The sequence below is a fragment of the Ceratina calcarata genome, unplaced genomic scaffold (genome assembly GCF_001652005.2).
Source record: "Ceratina calcarata isolate Rehan_Ccalc_2016 unplaced genomic scaffold, ASM165200v1 scaffold422.2, whole genome shotgun sequence".
NCBI lineage: Eukaryota > Metazoa > Arthropoda > Insecta > Hymenoptera > Apidae > Ceratina > Ceratina calcarata.
This window is the reverse complement of record NW_017165837.1, coordinates 1256513-1277823: the sequence shown is the minus strand read 5'-3', so window position 1 is coordinate 1277823 and position 21311 is coordinate 1256513. Positions and strand designations below refer to the sequence as shown.

The 21311-nt window shown below is 42.1% G+C and overlaps 1 protein-coding gene across 3 annotated transcripts in view; it reads left to right on the top strand.

The window, feature by feature from the left end:
* mub (poly(rC)-binding protein mub) overlaps positions 1-21311 on the top strand; it is a 164812-nt gene that overhangs the window by 62916 nt on the left and 80585 nt on the right. For all 3 annotated transcript variants that reach the window (XM_018027351.2, XM_018027349.2, XM_018027350.2), the window contains exon 3: positions 4993-5145. The gene's annotated coding sequence lies outside the window, so the exon portion shown is untranslated. The remainder of the gene's footprint in view (positions 1-4992; positions 5146-21311) is intronic.

Genomic DNA, 21311 nt, shown 5'->3' with positions numbered 1-21311 from the left:
CTATCACAATTGATATTTCATTTTCTATAAAAATCCGCGGTGTGCTGTATAATTTAAAACTCTAACGAAACATGTTAAAGAGAAAAAACAGTTGAACAAGTTATATTTATGTGAATCCTCTATAGGGGACCGGGACATGCGTGTAAAGCTGGGTGTCCTTTTGAATTTCCCAAAGTCGGCGTTGCGAGAACATGAAGCATATTCCTAAGGGGTCCGAAATTTTTGTACAAAACGAAAGGGATAGCCATGGGATTTCGTTTAATAGAATCGGGCTGGTTGATATACGAACCGTGGCCAAAATGGATTTTCAGAGATTTATGCTCAGTTCTCCGAAGCTCGAACGTGGGTGCTTTTAATCCTACTATCGTAAAAATGGTCCTCGAGTTAAAATTAAGTCTGATATTTCTGAGAACAGTGAATATTAAAATGAAATAATTAATTAATGAATCAATTATCAGTTATATTCTCCTGAAAATCTTGTTAATCTAAAATTACACGTCCAAATAAATGCAAGAATTTTTATAAATATGCAGACAATTATAAATTAGTTTGCGTTAGCTCGTAGCACAATAATTTATCAAAACAGAACATGATAAATCGTTACCAGCTGCCAGGAGTAACAATAATTAAGGAAATTTGATAACGATGTAGAGATAGTGTTGAACAGGAGAAAATGAAAGCACCGGCACTCTCGAAACATTAATCAATCAACCGGAGTTAAAAATCTTCGCCTCACCCTCTCGAAACTTTTCCCTTAATTCAGCACGCAAACGCTTATTATCTAGAAGCTGTTTCGTTGAAGCCGTTCTACTCTAAATGCCACGATCGCATTAAGAGACTTTGCAAAATGTACGTGAGTTAACTGACTCGCCGCAAAGGTGAAATTGCCACGTAACTCATGCGATTTCCCACGTCGCGCTATTACTTAGCGCGCGCAGTGTTTCTGTGCGAGGGAAAGACGAAGCTAGACAAACGAACGAAGCTGTGATCGTAATTTTTTTTTCGCGGGGCAACGTACATAAATTCGTGGATACAGTTATTGCCCAGCGTAGCGGCGTCTGAAAAACTCAGAGCCGGGCACGAGAGGTTTATAAAACGCGTTTACCCCGTTCCGAGCCGAGGGACGTCATAAAACGAGGCTGCAGTGTGAAATTCGAAAGGGCGCCGAAAGGGGAAGGGCGAAGTTTTTAGCTCAAGTCACAGCCGTGTTCCTGGGCCTCAAATGAGTCCTCGTAAAATACGCTCTACCAGAATCGCTTCGTCGAGATAAAAACCCAAGTAATGAAACAGCCAGAAAAATCACGAGCTGTTCTGGTTGCCCTAATAGAAATCGCGACTTACTCCTCGCTTAATTCCGCGATGCTTTCGAATGGAATTAAACATTTTTTGTAAAAGTGGCATGAAGTAGATTTTGCATCTTCCCGAATTGCACGAGTTCCCGAATATTTGTCCTCGCTCGAACGTCGACTGTTCCGAGTCCGTCGCGCGTAGCCACGTAATCCAACTTCATGAAACAAAATCATTTTGCATATCGGGCAACGAAAGTAGTCGAGGGACGCGGAAGGAGGTAGGTGTAGGGCCGAGAAGGTCGAGAGGGAAGGTGGGTAATTCTCGCACGGCTGCCGGTGGAACGTGAAGGGCTCTCGAGGCAAAGTCGATCGTGACACAATGGCGGATCGGAAAAGTTTCGGTCCCCAGTGCCGTTGGTATCTGTTGGAAAACGGAAGCGACCGATCGATCTTCCTTTCTTCTCGACTTGGTCGCCCGGTTCGACTGGGATCCATCGGTGGAAATTCCGAAACTTTCTGACCGAAGCCAAAAGGCGAGAGCAGAGGAAGCTCCGATACAATCTCGACCGCAATTTTCACGCCGATACGGTCGCATAAGTCCGAGTGGGATTTTATGGGTTAACGGGCTGATCGTGGCCGAATTTCCAAGCTCATTAAAATTGTCTCGATTTTTACTACCAATGATTTTGCTTCCAATTTTCGAGCACGTGTTTTAATTGGATCTTTCTATTTCATATAAACACGGATGACTAACGATCGTCACTGTGTTCCAAACAACCGACGCGTATTCATTATGTAAAACGAATAAAACAGAAATACCTCGAATATCGTCATTAGTCGTATTACGTCGCACCTCCGTTAATTTAATTTTTTAATTAAAATCAGATACGTTTGACGCAATGGTTTATTGACTAAAAACGGACGATATTTCACCGTACCTTTTGACGCAACATTTAAAACTCGCCCACCCTCGATTAGCGTTTAACTGAACTGTCATCGGCAATGGCTCGCTCGCGACTCGTAATTGACAACGCATGAAGCCTCGAGTCCAAAGTATCATTTATAATTGTCCGCGTATAGTCTCTTGAAGAGTGACAATTTTCAACGGACTCGTTACACATGACGATATTATTAGTACGCTCGTTTTTCTTTTCACCTCGAATCGAAGTACTTGGCGTCCGTCTCTCCTTCGTTCCTCGCCGGCCGACTGCTCCTCGGTGTTAATTCAAGAAGGCACCGGATAAACGCTCGCAGCTTGTGCCGCGGCGTAATTAACAGGGCGCGAGTCGGCCGGCCAGTCTGTGATTACAAACTCGCCCCGTCTGATCCTCGTCTACTCCGCCTCTCTTATATCTCTCACCCCCCCGCTTTTTTCCCCGTCGCTTCGTCTAACGATACCCGGCTGTAATTATACTATAAATTTTAATCGTTTCCCGACGCTCTCTTTCACTCGTTTATGCCGTTTCACGAACGAAACTTGTCGCGACGCTGTCAGTTTTACTCTCCGTTCGCTTTCAGATTCTGAGAGCGGATCCTAGTTGAATTATGAAGGATTTAATTAAAAGTAAGAGAGACGCGTCGAGCTAATCGCGCGAACGAGACTTCGCTAGTTTCTCCGGCTTTTATGAACTGATCGTCGAGACGTCTAAAGCAGGTCATCCAACTGTACGTAATGACGTATATATATAATCCACCTACTCGAACACTACGTATTTATATTCGCTGAAAGCTTAATGAAATTGATTTTCCTTAAAAGCAGCTATTCAGTAATTTAGTTTATTTCATTAAAACCGATAGATAAGTAAGTCGAGCTATTTAAGAAACGAAGGGATCTATAGTTGGACAGAGAGGCGCGCAGATGTCTCGCGAAATTACACAGAAAATATCGGCTGTCCAGTTTGAAGGATCGTCGATTCAGTTTACAGTCCGTGAGCTAATAAGCAAGAGAGAGAGAGAGAGAGAGAGAGTAGTTGGATAAAAACTAATTCTCCCAACTACGACGTAATTTCGTATAATCCGTCGGAATCTGATAAAAACGCAGCCGTTTAAGCAACCGGCCGAGTGCCATGTCGTCGCATATTTCTCGCGGCATAATTTTTCGGGATTCGCAGAGCTTAGCCGCCTGCCTACCTACCTACCTACCTACCCACTCGGCTCGGCGTGAATTTAATATCGCCACGCCACGTTTCAACAATGCGAAAATGTAAATTCTCTGGGAATTTAAGTACGCGGGAATCCGAATGTCTGTAAATGTGATTTTTACAGAATTACTCGTTGTGTTTATAGGAACACCTCGTAGAGATTGCATTTATGTCAACGAATATCTTGAGAATCGTTTATAAGCTTATCAATTTGTTTATTCCAATTAGATTTTGTTAACTATTAATTATTCTGTGTATTTATAATCATGTCGGAAGAGATCTGGCTACGAGGTCGATCGAAACAGCCGATTCAAACCACGGAACGTGATTCGGATTCGCACTGGATGACGTATAAGCTGTTTGTTAATTTTGATCGGAATCCGCTATAAAATTTAATGCAACGGGAGGGAGGAGAAGTGACAGCTATCCGATCTATCGGATCGAAAATTCTCTTGTTGAATGTTCGGGCACGACGCGCCGCTGTCCACGCATTGTTCGTTCCTGCCGAGCTCTCACACCCGGATTTCGCTAATTATCAATCGCGTTGACGAGTTAATTCATCGGACATTAACGGACCCTCGGTTTCAAAACTCGTGGCTTTGTTCACCGCCACACTTTTCGGAGGTTCGTCGACAATTTGGAATCTCGACGATCATGTTTGTTTATGCATCCACGGTATTCATAAAGACTTACTGAATGTGAATTTAATTGTATTTAAGTGACTTGTATAATCGGAGAACTGGGAAATTCATTTTCTCAGATGCTTCCGGTTTATCAAATTTATTAAATAAAATAAAATATTTGTGCATACTGCGGTCGATAAAGGGAATCAGTGACCCCAAACTTGATCGTAAACTCCGTCCGCACAAAGCGAGGACCCTTAACGATTCCCCGGGGCTTTGAAATCTTCCCAGCGAAAATTTATCGCGAATCCGATTTAAACAGTAAATGAAAATTCATAGATATATCTAGACGTTTTCTAATGAAAAATGGGTCAGAGAGAAAGAGAGAGAGAGAGAGAATTTCGCGGTTTGCCGCGAGTTACGCGCGTTCCACGCCAATCTGATTTAGTTCCGACTTTAACGAACGATGAAACGGTTTCACGCGCCTCGTCTATCCGAGAAATTTCAATGATATCGCTCGGTTAACGAAACATTTTATACGAAAGGTAAAAATCTTTCAAAAACCGTGTGTGAAATAAATGATTTTTGTTTTCAACGTTTACAGTAAAATCGTACTATGTACACGTGCATGCATCGGTAGCTAGGGAAGTTGTTAACGACTTGTTTGATAACGAGGTCCGCTAAGCGTTTTAATTAACGCCGTTTGCGTACTACCATGAGTTTTGAGTCCCAAAGGACCGATGGCAGACGAAACTCGGTAACATTCATAATTAGCAGGCTGTCGATAAAAAGAAAAGATTTGTGAAACGTCCCAGAGCAATTTCCTTAATAGATGAATCATTAAAGTTCTCTTAATATCTACTATTAAATTCGTATTATATGATCGTTGCGTCATAGTTGAGGATAGATTCGATAATTTTCTGTTTCGTTCTTCTCCAGGTTTATGCGCTGCATGTGCTCGTGATTTGTGAGACTACTTCCATGCCCATCGTTCGAAGAAGCTGCTGTATACTGCAGCCTAGCCGAGAACTTTGTTCTTCGTGAATAAATTGTGAATCGACCACGTTAACCCGCGTCGTTCAACGATTCCACGTGAGTACAGACATAAAATTGACATTTTACATATACATTCAGAAAGCGATATCAATAACTTGTTCCTGAAACATTTTTAACAACGGACCAGTCCCGTGAACTATAAAACGAACTTACCGAATCGTCAATGCGACGAACGTAAGGCGCGAGGCGAAGTAAAAAAATAGCCGATTTAATTGGCGATTGACGCGGGCTCGACTGGTGAAACGTATTCTCCCGGTCGAACGGTTTATAGGGTCAATTCAAATCGGAGGAATCCACGAAGTGCGGAAGCCGTAACTGCGCCCGACGAGTCGATATCGGAAACGGAACTGAAAGCGACATTGATATCCGCGCGCGACGTACGGTTTCCAAGCAACGATTAGAGGGATCGACCGTAGAATGTCCGAAAAACTTGGCAAAAATTATTATAGACAGTTAGATTTTTTTTATAAATTAAGTAGATTCATGTCGAATACAGTCGAGGAGTAATTTGTGTTTTAATTTTACTTTCGGACTGGCTTTTACACGGGTTTGCCGGTCGTATATTTTTATAAGCAACGGGAGGATCTGGGCTTAAGACGGTAAAAGGAAAATCCTCGTGTAAAGCATTGTAAGGGAGAGAGGATATCATTTCCTCTACTGAACTCTACTCGAACACTTCTACATTTATAGTACCCTCCAACAAATCCAGATGTCCAAGTGCTTTGCAAATGTTACGTGTTCCAACGTTGACGAGGCGTGTTCTACGGCTCTGTGTACGAACAGGGTAGATCCTGAAAGTTTGAATCGCGGACGTGACAACGTTTACAGAGTGCTTATAAATTGAAGTATTATATCCGAAAGGAGGATACGAGTAAGAGGCAGTTATAATAGTAGAATTCATTTTCTTATTATGTCGTTGGAACGTGAATAGTTTACAGAATGGATAGAGAAGAGATTAATTATAATCGGAGTACTTTTACACCGGCGATCGTTGATGGAGCTATAAATTCGACTTTGCTTGCTCGTTCTCATTAAATTCTGGTAATAACCAGAAATATATGTACCGTGATAATTATCGGCTAACCGTTCGTTGTGCTAATAAGTCGTATCAAACGCGCCAATTAACATTATATCGTTTCATAATAATACGTTCACGAACATCTCCGGTCGTCGGCCAATTACTGCAGTTTTAGCGCGCGCCGGTTATTTATCGCGCTATTATCTAAGTTTAGTAAATTACGTAGGAAGTAAGATAGACGAATCGTTTGTCGAACATGACGTATAATATTGTTTTCTCATTGATTGCGTCACCTGTCCTGTAATTGTTCCATCAACTTTTGACGATAAACGTCCTCATCAGTTTGAAACCCACAGACCCAATACTATCTCAATTTGTTCCAACTCCCACATGCCAGGCCGTCGTCCGTCCGAACGATCGCTGCAACGTTCCGGTGATAATAACCTGCACATCCGAATATCTGTGAATGAAATATCAATTATCTACGGTCAACGCCTACCGTGTAACACGTCCAAACAAATCTCGTGGGTCTCGCGTTTTCGAATCTGCTGAATTTCCGCGATAGCCGTCAGATTACCAGACCCGATAGCGGTTCCCGCTCGAGGAGCCAACGCTTCAGAAATTACGAGCTGTTTGCGTTCTGTCTAATTCGATATATTCTGTTCAAACCAGACCCGATTCTGATCGGTACGTGATAAGACTGTGGGAAAGAGCCCCCGCTATGACGTTTGCTTTGGTGAGTTTCGAACGGGTATTCCGTTGGGAACGGAGAGACGAGGTTCAATTTTCTTCATGTTTGAACAGAAAGGGAACGTTCTTGGGATCGACTGTTTCGTTTCACCGTCCGGTTGCTCAAACTTTTTCCAGATAATGTAACGGCAAACGAGAGAAAATTTAATGAGCATCGACTGATAAATCTGATCTTCTTTTTTAACTCGTGCGTGATCCAATTAATAATAGTGTTAATCGAGAAATTTACGCTCGCCCGTCGTTACGCTAATTCGTAGAGCGCGGCGATTTGATGGGAGAATTAACCGGAGCTCGCGAACACGATTAACGCAACGGGGAAGCTGAGCTGTCAAAGTTTAAAACCGGTGCTGAGAGTTACTCTTTCAGTACGATACGCGGGACTTCCCTTCGTTTATATCGGAAACACGCCGAGGTCGAACTCATTTGCACGCTCGTAAATCGATTTAAATTCTCATTAGTTTCGGCGAAACCGGCTGCGTAAGCGTGAGCGCGCGCAGCAGCAGCAGCAGCAACGAAAACAATTTAGCCAAGTGTTAGTTGACGTGCAATTAGAGGTTCTAATCGAGCCATCAATGAATAATATTGTTGACGATTTATTCGGTCGCGGGGCTGATTGTTAATCGATCGTTAATGCGAACTCGGTGGATGCAATGTTGGCTCGATTTCGATTTAAATGTAAACGAGTTAAAGTTAATGGAGTCCTAAATTCTGCTTCTTTCGTATTTAATAATGCGATCGATAATGATGCTAAAGGCAAACTTCAATCAAACTCGAATTTTGAACGTAATTATACTATCCGATGAATTGCTGAAGAGAATCTTCGACGTTTCCTTTAAATAAAGTAAGAAATTGCTGAGAGTCCGAAAATAGAAAAGGATACGACTTCCTGTACGATGACGACTTTGAATTTTGAAAAAGAATAAATAGATTTGTTTTCTTTAAATTTCTTCTTTAAAACCGAGCACGCTGGCAGGACGCTGTTCAAACAATCTCTGTTTTAAAAATCAAATTTAAGGGAAACAAAATTTATTCCGTTTCATGGTTTTCAAGAATAAATCTAGTCGTGAAAAAATTACGACGTTCTAAAAGCTTATGAATTAATCTCGACTAAAAAAAATGTAGCAATTTCCCCTTTTAATTTAACTTCGCACGGTGAAAAAAAAATGGCAAAAGCCCTCCTTCTATCCGGCGCACTAGTCTTTTATCAAATTGCAAATTACTACTGTCTGGCCACTCTGCCAAAGGAATACTGGCCGACAAAAATCAAGAAAAAGCCTTTAGTCTTTGAAAATGTTGCACGTGGAAATCCCTCATAATCTCTTCCTTTCTTCAATTGTTCCGCATTTGACGTTAAAAGTCTTTCAGTCTTTTATGGCGGTTATTTTTTATATTAGTTGGAAACTATTGGAATTATTTTGTTTCGTTGACATAAACGCATGTGATTATCGAGGCGGTAGTGGGTCGAAACGAGAATGGATTATCGATGGATACGTCAGCCCGTCATATCACGAATCTAAGGAAAACAAGCTGCGGTTTCGGGTCGTTCAAACGGGAGAGTTTCGGGTATTGAAACTCCGATTATCCGTCGAAGCAGCGATCAAGTACCGAGGCGTTGAATAAGACAGACGGGAAGGGTAAGAGAGACGGTCTGCGTCTCTCCGGGTAAACTAAGAGGGCGGTTAGCGACGGGATTTATGCGCCTGCATTAATATGCACCGTCGAGAATTTCAATGGTAAGGTTTCTCGGAGCGGGGAGCCGGAGGAAAACGGGCAGACGTCGGGAACGGGGTGAAACAAGGAGAATGATACGGAGACAGGTCCGAAGGTGAGAGGGAGACAGGGACGTTCGGTCGAATGCCAAACTCTCATCGATGATCAATACTTTCGACTATAGTATAAACGTGCTTAGCTAATAGGGAGGGTCGGTGTACAGTAGACGCAGAAAGTATTAATACGTAATTAATGGAAATCATATTTAAACGATTTCTTTAATTATCGTCCGTGATTCGAGGCAAAGAATACAGAATTATTTTTCAAACAGTTTAGATATCGTTTTTTAGATATACAAATTGTCGCTCCAATTTTAGTATTGAAATTCTTTGATAGATTTACAATTTATTTTAGAAGAGTAGAATTTTCGTGTATTGAAAATGAATTGTCCGATCCGAAAGGAAGGTCTGCACAGTGTCGGCACGGAACGATTATAAATCGGGAGCGTGCAGGTACACGGCTTTTGTAATGACCATCCAATAACTGGCTCATGGCTAAATCCGAGCAAAGCCAGTGCCTGCGAAAAATTCAATTACGATCGCTCTGCGAGCGCCTGATAGCTCCCGATTTCGAAACTCGCATGCACGCACGCTATCAAAGGACTAAAATTGAAAGAATAAAAAGTCTCGATCGTCCGTTGACACACTTTTCAATACTTTTCAAAAGGAATATAGCTCTCTTTGAAAAATTTTGGGATTTTATGGGATTAGATTAGGAGATTTTCTCCTTCGTCGGGACGGCATTACTTTAGAATTTAAGGATGTATTGGCTATACAGNTTGTTTAAGTATATAACCTATACATCCTTAAAGAACTGCGTGAATATATTTGAGAAGAAGAAAATACACAACAGAGAAGGAACAAATAAATTGATTACACCTGAGGTACTCAGATTCAGAACGAGTATTCGCAAATTTATTCATCAGCAAGAGAGTACTAGAGTAGGGCAGGACGGTCCCATCCTGGGAATAGCTAAAAGGCATGAAATTACTGGTGCTCGAATCTCATTGAGAGGACGGCTCGTAAACGGGCAGATTCTAGCGGTTAGATCGCAGTCAAAGACGGAGGGTGGCTCCGTTAAGAGGTCGATAGGGGCTGCAGGGTGACATAATAGCTTGCTCAGGATCCACTTGTGGTCAGTAATCGGACTGGCAGGATCGATATGGACCACGATATGATGATCGTCCCATGTCGTTTGGGGTGAATTCATTTTTGTTCGAAAGCTCATCGTCGTAGTCGTGTCTTCCCTTTTTCTGTCAGGTCACATTATCCTTAATACAAACGTTTGGGAATGAGATGGAAATAAATCTGAAATCAATTTCATTTGGACAATTAATTTATTCTCGTTGATCTTTTCTGACGTTATCTGATTTCTTGAGGTAGCTACTTCTTCGACGTTCGTGCACCGACTAACTGATTTCTGTTCATGGATTAATCCGTGCCCTTCTCCTATGCTTCGATTCTGTCGGTAATTCACAAGGGATTTATGGGTTGATTTCAAAGGCAGCCATAGAGTAATCCGTATATTTTAGCCGTTTGCAGCCGCGCCAACTAAACTTATTTCCTTCGGGAAATTGCATGGGTTCAAGCAAACGTAAATCACGCATTCCTTAACGAATACCGGTCCAATTTTTTTCTGTATCGCTGTTCTTTTCCGATGCTTTTTTTTCTCGATTATTCCTGTTCTCGAAGTATCTTTCGCGTAAATGAGATTTTTTTCAACTTAGGTTGTCGTACGGTTCAGGATATTGCTTGATATAAAACTGGGTTGCATTTAACATTATCATTCTATGCATTAAAAAATATGAATTATGTTACGAGATAAAAATAATTACCATATTGTACAATTTGAAGATCATAAAGACTCCGGGCTTTTGTAGCGTTTTTAATCCGATCAGAAGTTCCATTTTCGGTTTTCCAAAGCGGTCGAACGCATTAAAAAGTGTGCCAGTTCAATGAGGTATCGATTTTTAATTTCCACTGTGCATTAAATAATTGAATAAAATTAAATGGAAAAAGTTGTATACGATCGCGGCGGGGTTACACGTTCGCAACGCCCGTTCGACATTGTCGGCTGTAATAAATTGTCGAAAATGTTGGTCGGCTTTATTGGATCAGCGATGCCTGCACTCTGACAGATAACAACCAGCTGCACGCCTACGCCTCCATATGTAGCCATAGAGCCGCGCTAATTGTTCATTAATATCGCGATACGCACCAGTGAATATCCGTCATTGGGATTACCAAGTGTCTTCGCTTAAATCCACGTTAGTACGTTCCGCTTCTCCTTCTTCTTTATCTCACTCAGTACTTTGCTTCTATTTTCTACTTACGTCGCGCACAAGTTCACGTAACATTTTAATGCTGTTGCTATCAAGGATTTAAAAAAAAATCCATTCTTACATTAAATATGATTCTAGCGAAATTCATTAAAATAATTTCTTAAAATTGTGGAGGCTAAAACGTGACGCGTATATCGTGCGTACTCGTGACAAACGAGTAAATGGAAAGTTTTTAGGATCAATTTGAAAAATGAAACGGTGCCTCGGTTCTCCTTCGCATCCGCTTAATGGATCAGACATACGTGCAGAAAAAATTTGATCGCAAAATTGAAAAATCTAATATTTTTCGCGGTGCACAACTCGTTTCTCGGAAATTAATTCGGAAAATGTGCCTACGTGCTGTCTGTAAATGCGGTACGTCCTATTTATTAATGTGTAATTAAAACGGCATTTCATGCTACAGAGATTATTCTTCTCAGAGCAAGCATTCATAAAATAGTTGGTCCGTTTAACGAGTAATGAGTCATTACTATCCTGAGTAGAGTAATAATTTAGATGGATAGCAGACGTACTTTTATTATAGAATTATTACTAAATAATAGTTCGATTAATCTTAATATTACCACCTTCGATCGAGCGTATGCTATTATGTACATATGTTATTGATTCCATAAATGGGTAAACAATAACGCAGGCGGTGTTTCATTAACGTTAAATTAGACGTGCAAACATTAATCTGGAATCAATAACACTCAGCACCTATGAAATCGCAAAACGGCTCTATCTACGATCTTCCTAATCCGACAATTTACACTACCGGGGCGTTTCACCAAATCCTGCAATTCCGCCTTAAACCCTAAATCAGACAACCACGAGAACGGCCATTCCGAGCCAATAAAACATCACGTGCATCATCCCCTAAAACGAGTGGCCATCAAATGGGAAGCCGAAAAATCCCTCTTTACATCCACCCTCCCGGACCGATCGGTCGGTTCGTCTATCCAATTCTCGTATCGTATCGTGCGTTTAATTTCTTTTGTCCCGTCTCTTTCCGCGCCAACGCGATACTCGATAGTGACGGTAATTAAAGTTCCGATTCAGGGCCATTCATATTTGTCATCGTCCGCGAAGGGTCGAGAGTCCGGTGGCGCCGATCGAGGAACAGGGGGGGGGGGGGTTGACGGGGCTGGCGCGGCGGTGTCGGCGGAAAAAATCGCGATCGGGAGCCAGGGGCTTTTCCATCGGATTTCAATTTTCGCGTGGCCATCCCACGTCGAGCGCATCCGCGAATTAGAGTCCACGTACGTGTATATCACCCATCCGTGTGTACCTATCCTGGCCGGCTAGCTAGCGTACGAGACGCGACGTCCGTCTGGCTGAAACGATATTATCGGGTCTATTGAAAATCGAAAATCGAGGAGTATCGAACGATCGAGTTTGCGGTGAGACGTCCCGTTCCCGTGGCCTATCCTATTACACACAACGCGAGGAAAGAGAAGAGAGGGTGCAGGGTACGTACTCTATTGATCGGCAATCCATGTGAGAAGAGGGCGACGCGAGAGAGACGTCGCGTCGTCGTCTGGTGGCTGGTTTAATCGACGTCACGGAGATGTTGGCGATAGGTCGGAGAAAAAGGGAGGTTTCGGGGTACAAGTATCGATGGAATCTGACGATTCAAGAGGTTGCGTCAATCTAAGAAATGAACTATAAAACTACTGAAAACTCTGTAATATACATCACGGTTATGTTTATTATTAAATAGAATTCTTCAATGGAGTTAAATATTAAATAGTAAAAAGGTTGTGAATTTCAATCAGTCTCGCGAAACGTACTGTCGATAAAGCGAAGGATTGAATAAAAATTGGCAGCCATTTGATTGGACTCCTCGATCGAGCCAGCTTCGTGCTCGTTCAAGTAAGGCGCTAAAAATGAGCGACTAATTAGCCGTGGGATCCGGCGAGGGGGTCTCCTGAACAAGCGCTGAATAGGCGTCCAGGTTTTCGGCGTTCGGTCGGTCGCTGCTTACAGCGTAAATACACGGTAAACGAAGGACCCCGTGGCTCGAGACCGTTTGGATTCAATTTTCACTAACTGGAGCGTGGACTAATTAACCCGACGCGAATAGCCGCTCGAGAAACAATGGCCGGTGAGCTTGAAGGGATAGTCGTCGTCAGGCGGGCCGGGCGGGCATCCGCGCGCGTGTGTCGCGAGGGGTTGAAAGACAGGGGATGAAACGAAGCCGCGCTACGTGACGGTACAGGCTGTGTCATGCGACTCGTTCGTCTCTAAAATATTTCATGTATAAAATTATATCGCAGAAATAAATACGTTATTTAAGAAATCGTTGTGGCATCGTTTTCGATTCCTACGAAAGACACTTTCTGATAGGAAGTGCACTTTAGGGATTAATTAACGTGGACAGGTCGCTTGATTCGGCCTGTACGAGTGCAGGGCAGGAAGAGGGTGGTGATGGGTCGATGGCTGTGCGCGGAAGAATCACCGAAGGAGGATAGGAGTAACAGATGGCAGCGGGAGAGCATTTTTTTCGGCGTTTTCGCTTGCTAATGAATCTGCCCGGAGAGGGGTCGCGCGCTCGTTTTTTCGAGGATACTCGGACGGGGAAGTGGGAACGGCCGGAAACGGATCGGCTTTCGCTGGAGGAATTGGGTGTCCTGTAAGACCGTTGGAAACATTTTTGTCTTTTTCCATTTAAAACGACGGGAATGAATTTGTTGAAAATGTACGCCCGCACATATTGTTCATTCTTATCGAGTTGGATGATATCCTAGCCTACACTGGCTTTATTTATACGAAACAGCGTAAAATCGGTGAAAAATAGCCTGTGTCTAGACTCGTCAATGCTCTCCCGAACGATCCTTTTAAACAACAAATCCCATTTTAACTGAAAAGAATCCAATAACGGTAAAGAAACTGAAGAAAAGAGATCGAATCACAACAAGTGAGTCCGACGTTGGAGGAAAACACGGTTTTCTCGAATGCGCCGGTGGAGAGAGAGAGAAAAATCGTTTGGAAAAGGGCGAAAAAGGAAAGCGGCAGCTGCGACGGGCGGTGGAGACCTGTTTTGGCCTGTTGAACCGACCATGGACAAAAGGGCAAAAACGTTGAAAGGAAGCAACGGCGAATTCCGGCTTCCTTGGAGCACGGTAAACTGCACGTACCTGGACAAAAAGGGGTTGGGCCGAGGTCGAGGCGGGATTAAACTTCGACGAAAAGTGGTTTCTAAGGCGGTGGAGAGGCAACGTGGCTGGCGAAAACTAAAACACCTGAACAGTTCTCCGGCCCGACCGGCCGAACCTTGCCTCGCCTGTCTTCGCTTTTATCTATGTCGTTCCTCGTCCACGGCTACGGATGCCGTTTACATACACTCCCGTATGGAGAGCACGAAGCTGCTCCGCGATTCCGTGTCCCGGTGCTCATGAAAAGAAACACGTGTAGTCGTTGTCATACGAGGGAAGCCCTGTCACAGCGTAATAAAACGATGAAGAACGAAGCCAAGGTCATCACAGGTGCCACAGCTGAAAAAACCCTTAACCGCGCGTATTACCCTTTGGAACTTTTTCTCTCTTTTCTAACAAGATGGTAAAAGACTCTGTTGTTACTCTTCTTGTCACTTTACCATCTAATCGATTAACCAACGTTGCTTATGTGAAAATCAGTGAATGGGCTTTTAACCGGGATATCGTCAAGGGTGAAGGGTTTCGTATTTTAAGCGAATGACCGGGATAATGGATGGACGTTTTCTCATTTTTCATCGACATCTAAACATAGTGATTCAGAAATATCCGTTTTAACAGGCATTGTCTTCATATTTGAGTGTTACATAATTCGGATGTCATGTCACGTCGTTTACTCCTACACGATTAAACCAGTAACATACAACTTCTACGTGATAGCCAGTTTTATTTAATAACGAAAATAGTGCTTAAAAAAGAGAAGAATAAAAATATGGGTATCAGAGAGCCAGCTATATCCAGTTTGTTCGTATCGATAGGAGCAATTGTAATCGTACGGCCAGTGGGACGTGCGTGACCATAAAATAGAAAAAAATTGGTGTACAGTGAAAAATATTTGTACATCCAACATCGATTTATCCATATTCAGTACTTTTTACACGGTATTATGAACCTTTCTCTCGTAATCCCTTGTAGACTATGAAAATGCATGTACATATTGCACTTCTGCTACATTAAAAATTTAGGAAATATAATCAGTTATTACTACGTCACGTTAACATGCGTTATCCTAATGCATCTAAAAATGTTTGCTTCTACCAAATAGAGAAAATGATGTGTATAATAATAATGACACGTGTATACACACACGATGGAACAGTACATGTCACTCGAAGGTTGCTTGCACTAACATTAACTACACATGTAGTTAGCTGCTAGTGGAGTTGATCCCGGAAGCATCTCTACCATCTCGTGCTAAACCTTGGAGGCATGCATTCTAGTGCAGCTACCAGCTAGAAGTTCGAAAGCTTTCAGACGTCTCGAGCTGCGCGATGCAGGCCCGAGGTACACGTGTAGACGTTGTGTAGGTGTATCAATAGGCGAACCGCCGCGTATTGAACCTCTCGTATAGCCACATAACTCACCTAGCCCTGGCTGGCTAAGCGTCGGAGTCGATACTACCCCTGGAGATTTTCATTTCCGTTCCCGTTAACCCTTCGTCGTCATTAAAAAGCTGAGAAAAATGGCTATCGGCCATATGAAATGGCTAGTTTATCAGAAATGTTCCTGTCGTGAATATTCTAAATGGGACACGTTGAGAAAATCATCGTATAACGAATAATAATACGTTGATATAATAATAATAATAAGAAAAATGGTAAATTCTTTTCTGGGAAGGAATGAGATTAATTATATTATTGTAACCAAGTAGAATTTCGTTGCTGCTCTAATTATTTATATTAAATCTATCTCGCGTAAATATATTCGAGTTAATATTAAACGTTCTTTTACCTTTATTGTAATATTGATTCTCGTACATAGTTAAAATGAAATTTCTCTTTATTTCCTTCCTACTTGCGCTATCGTACAATTTTAGCGAGATACCATTTTCAATTTCAAATCATTTACGTGGTCTACTTTTACGAGTCTGCTGCCAGGGGATGAATATCGTTCTCTCTACTGGGTATTTCAGTGAAATTTTTTATTTAAAACCGTGATTAATAAAAGAATTTAAATACGATTAGATGTCGCAGAATCAAATAATCTTTAATACAAAATCAGTATTACATGAGACGATGAAATAATTTATGTAGTATATTTATTCACTGAATAAAATTACATTAATTTTTGGAAATTGTTTTGAAACTAATTCGGTATAAACGAAACGTTTGTAGATGTGCAATCAATGCATTCCTTTTCTTTTCTTTCTCGCCTCCTGTCCAAAGCTCGGTCCCTCAGCGACCACTGGATTCGCGCTGTTTCCGATGATAGTTTCGCGCGAGGAGTAGGCTCGCGGCTAAACAGAGAGGATTAAAAGTACCACGTTCAAGAGTTCTCCTCCTCTTCCTATCCTTGGAACTGTTGTAATGAAGCTTGTTCCCGTGCTCGCGCTACGCCGCGTCGCGGGAAGCGGCTTAGCTTTTAATTGCTATAAACCAGTCCGGCATAATTTCGCCGTCTCTCAGGCTTGCCCTCGTAACTCAGACTTCGACCGAGTCGAACCGCAGATACCATCGCGGATCGTAATGGGAGAGGCTCGCGAGTTTCTTTCCGGTGAAATTACTCACGATTTCTTGTTTCGTTTTTCCACCCTGTCCGTCCTCGTCTCTGTTCGATAGACGACTTTTATTCGTTTCCCACGGCCGAGACGATTCGTTCGATCGTCCCGATGCTCGTTAATGATCCATGTATATACATGGAGTGGCAGCTTTATCCGGTAATGACTTTTTCGAGGACCCGCGGTGGTTCACTACAGACTGGATTATTTCTTCCGTCGACTCTCTCTCTTTCTCTCTCTCTCTCTCTCTTTCTCTCTTTCTAAGATTATGCATAAATCGATGGAAGCCGCAAAGTTAAATTAAACAAGCTAATACATAGTTGACCGATTATTATTTTATCAATTTAAAAGTACAAATTATTACACGCGAAACCGCAAATAACATTTCTTCGGTTTGCGTTCGACGTCATATTCGAAAACGTTAATCGAGAAATGAATATTGAAACTCTCTCAATTGTAGAAATTACGCGGCCAATTCACTTTTCTCCACGGTTGTTCATTTCCTTTTTAACCACGCGAAATTACAATACGTAGAATGAACGCGGCGGTGAATTTACTCCGCGAGATTCTCTGCCGGCTTCTAATCGATATAATGATCGTCTTTGAAAACGTAAGGTTGCTTAGCTCAGAGAAGACGAGTAAGAACGGCGCAATTTCCGGCGGACGCGAAAATTGAGGCTCGGAAACTCGAGCCTGAAGCAGCTTTATCTTTAGCGGTAAGTTTTCGTGACTTATCTTGTTGTCTCGGCGTAGCTTCCTCGATGCAGGTCGCCCGATCCGGCGATGGTGATCGCGAGAAGAGAGAGCCGTAGATGACTAAAGATACACTATCGAGAGAATATTACGAGACCACCTGACTCAGTTTCATCTTTTATATAATGAATATGATGAATAATATATAATGAATATAATGAATAATATATAATAATACTGTAATTTATTTGTTTATAATCAACGATCTAATGCATGCGAATTCTTTAATTGGACTCGTAGTTTAGAACATAATCAAAGATATAGTATTTAAAATATTCGTTGAGGAAGGATAATTAAATGTCTCCGTGGAACTGTGCGCTTTCACGTGTCGCTGTTAATTAATCTTCGTAAAAACACGTACACACTCGCGTCGGCGGGGAACATGCACACAGAAGCAATCAGTGACCCGTCGCGTCGATTTCCACAATCGCTAGAGGTAGTGCGTCCGTTCATTTAACCTCGAAAACGGCGAACGCGTCGAATGGACGAATCCGTGAAACGAAATCGATCCCGTTGGAATCAGCGTCGCTCATAAAATTACCCCGGGAAGTTCTCATTAAACTCATCGTCCGTTTTCATCGAAGAAAATCTCGTTTTTTACATCATCCGACACAGTATCCCCGGTCTAATTAAATCCTCGGCGGCGCGGCACGGCTCAGTGGGGGTAGACAGAAAAAGGGGTAAAAAAAAAAAGAAAAGAAAATCGCTCGTCCGATTCGCGAACCTTCGCGGCTTCTCGTTCGCACGATAACGCGAAAAAGGAGCTTTCACGGGCTAACAATTATATCATAATCTTGTTAAATTGCCTGCATTTTTTCAGTTTAAATACTTGAGCGAGTTTCTGTAGCTCTACATTGAATTTTAATACAGTCTCTCTGTGTAATCTGACGCCTTTGACGTCTCCGGTCCAGAATTTCACGTGGCACATTACCTACGATTAAACGCGATTCAATAAAACATCTGATATCACTTTAATACTTCGAATATCTGGACGAAATCGAAACTTAACTTTCTTTTCACGATTCAAAATAAACTTGAGGATATTAATTATCAGAACCATTGATCCATTTCCGTTGAACGTCACACAGGCATTATAGAGAATCGACGATTTCTCTATTTTATTCTGTACCCCGGCTCTGTTGTGCGCGCGAATCCGTCCGCGACGTGTTTAATACGATCCCCCACGACTCGACGATAGAACTATAACGTGTCGTGCACAATCCGACGGACGGCGTATTGGCCACGAGGCAATGGTGCATGCGGCAAGCCTGACACATATCAATCAGGCAATGGAATCCTCGGCCGCACCGACCGATCCGACAGTCCGTCTTTCTCGTCCCTCTCTCACTCTCCCTCTCTCTCTCTCTCTCCACCCGCCGTCTGTTTGTTCACCCCTCTCGCTCCCTCTTTCTCCCCCGTGCCTATGAGGCGCATCCCTGTCTGGTACTCGAACGCATCAGCCCGTCCGCGTATCGACTGTGACACGCGGCCGCGTGCATACCGTTATCGAGTATAACCTGTCGTCGGCTTGGAATTTCAATGCTAATCAGCTGTGATGTCTGATTGAATGGCATATGGGATAGCCGCACGGCCGGCCCTTAAACCGATCGCGAGACGTGACGATGTTAAGCCGGGAGTTGACTTAAGGTCGAACGTCTCGAGGTCCGAGGACTCGTAGCTGTTAAACGAGAGCTAATCTCTTTTCACTCGTGCCCGCTTTCGAGTTCCTCCTCGTGACGCGTCGGAATCTTTAAAAAGGATTCTGTTCCTATTGTCTTGGAAACCTGAACATCCGCCAAGTAGCAGTTCAATTCCACGTTCTTCCGCTCCTAAGACGGACGCGAAACAGGAAAGAGGATCGCGGAAGTTGTTTCTAGATAACGATAGGTAAAATGTGTATCTGAAGAGGAATTTGAAAAGGAATTTACCAATTTGTACAAAAGTAGATGAAATGTCTAGCAAACTGAAAGTCTCTTTAGTCATTCTAATTAAGGGATTTATACCCGAAATCATTTAGTGCATTCATCGGTTCTATCCGTCGGTTCTCGATTCATGAAATACGACTTTCGCTCTGTGATCCATTATCCTGGTATGGAGTATTGGCTCTCCTCAAATTCGAATTTCAATACTAATCAGCTGCGGTGGTTGATATGCTAAATGATATGGTCATTTTCGGATTATTGACATGATCACGTTACATGCAGGATGCAGTAATATGAAATTTAATTCTTCACGAAACTCGTTTTTTAATTATATTTATTATACATGTTATATTATATCCTGTTTCAGTAATTTGCATTAATCGAAACGATTTCAGTGTTGATAAATTAACGGCGATAGTTGTTTGACCAATGAGAATGGCTGTTCAACTAATAAAATATTTTCTTTGTCAAGCAAGTATTTATCTTGCTGCTTTGAAGACCGTGAAAGGATGATGCCTTGTTTCCCATTCAATTCTATTTATCTTAAGCGTCGACGTTATTTTATCCAACTTCTCCACAAAGATTAATCGAAAATCCTCATCGTCGATGACCCCGTTGTTGAAAGCTGATGTTATTCGTTATACGATCGTTTAATAGGATTATAAATACAATTGAGATGAGTTTCGAGTCTTTTCGCAGTGGATAATTTAAGCGCGTTCTTTCCTTCCGTCCGATGCGGTTGAAAGCCACCAATTATAAATGGTCAAAGCCTACTTGAATCGGGAATGAAGATTTCAGAATACGAATAAAAAGAAAAATGATTGTTAAAAATATCCGTATTATTGATGCTAAAAGAAATGGTTTTTTTTTACCTTAAATCTCTCACGTTTTCAACGTTGCACAAAATGCTTTTAAATCGCATAATTTCTTATTAAGACATCTCGTCTCGTGGCTTGATCGTATATCTCTGGTTGAATTGAACGCGAATCAGAGACCTTTCCGTGGCATAATACCATTAAATCCTGACGGGTTAGGTTCTTGTCTGGCGTTCAGGTATCCGAGGGAGGAACACTTGGCCTCGATATCTCTATCGGGCAGAGTTTCTGCGTGCACTTCAAAGTGAATAAATTCCGCAACCGTGATCTCGATACTGTCGGATCCGTTTAATTACCACGAATGAATTCAGTGTGCCTGAACGCTGATCGCTTCGTCGCTGCCGTCCCCGAAATGCATTAATTATATTGTCTGAGTACCCTTGACAATCATCAAAGTAGCTACTCTATATCTAGAAATAGTTTCATAAATCTTAAAACATTTTATACGGATCATACGAAGTTATTTAATATTTTTTTTTTTATATGCAAGACAAATGATTAATAATTGCTAAACTGAGAGTGGTCTCTATTCCAGTCCATTTAGTTCTTAAGGTTCACATGAAACTTCAATCTGGTAAGATACATCGCTGCGCATGTTTTCGGTCGGTGCAGAACACGGCTTCCTCGGTATGCATAGACATATTTCATCAGACCTTTCAGTCGCAACCCCTCGTTTTAAGCCTCGCTTATGGCCGAGCTTTGAAACACACGGCACAAAGACACGCGCTTGAAAAAAAGATCACAAAAGAAGCCAGACCCTCTCCTGTACGTTAACGCATGTACAAAGTGTATGCTCGTCATACGTGTAAGGCAGTACCTGTGTACGTGTATTAAAATATATCCTCATCGTCGAAGGAAAGTCTTGTATCGAAAATCTATCGCTTTAATAAAATACGTTTTAAGCGCGCTGCGCGATATATGATGATAACATGTAGATTTAAAAAGCTGTTACAGCCCGTTCAGATGATGCGGGTTTTGACCGATTCGGTAGTTTTAACGAATATCATATGTGAACGCTGCGTTCGACTATATTTGGTCAAGGATCGTGAAATAAAAATGCCAAAATTCGTTTTTATTCATTT